Genomic DNA, 793 nt, shown 5'->3' on the forward strand with positions numbered 1-793 from the left:
GCCCAAGCTCACTATCACAACTCTCGAACAATTACAATCGGATTGAATAACTACAATTGTTCAATTACAGACTCCGGTGTTCTTTCATCTCCGACACGGCCATTCTGACTATCACACGTCCTCGTGTGTAACTAAAATATCGTGCTTTCTTACATTAGATTCGATGCAACTGACATTATTTACGATTTAACTAAATGTCCAAGTAAGTCAAGGGTCCAGTGCAACAACAAAATTTCGTTTGGAGGCTTGACAACACAAAACTAAAAGAGAACAAGAATCTGTAGCGTTATAATTTGTATTCAAAGTGCTAGTTGCGTTCTGTGAATTGCCGGACCGTAATGACACGACAGATCATGTTCGATTTCGTACACTGATGAATCTCAGTTGGTTGGATCATATTGCTACGTTGGGTGTATCACTGTGGGTATATTGCAGATGCATGAAACATCACAGTGGATATATTGCAGACACGCAAAACGTCACTGTGGGTATATTACAGATGTATGAGACATCAAAACATCACTGTGGTTATATTACAGATACATGTAATATCGTGATATAATATGTTTACAAAGGAATGGATGATACAGATGTTAATTGGACAGAAAAGACGATTGTTGTTCAACTTGAACTATTCATGCCAAACGTACAGAAAGCAGTACAACTAAATGATTAGAATACGACTCGACTTTCACAAAATGCAATCAACACTGTCTCGGTAACGCCACTCGCAAACTCAGCTTCTCGACTCGCACGCTGCTTCTCGACTCGCACGCTGCTTCTCGACTCGCAC

The sequence above is a fragment of the Bombus impatiens genome, unplaced genomic scaffold, assembly GCF_000188095.3.
Source record: "Bombus impatiens unplaced genomic scaffold, BIMP_2.2 scf_0799, whole genome shotgun sequence".
Lineage (NCBI taxonomy): Eukaryota > Metazoa > Arthropoda > Insecta > Hymenoptera > Apidae > Bombus > Bombus impatiens.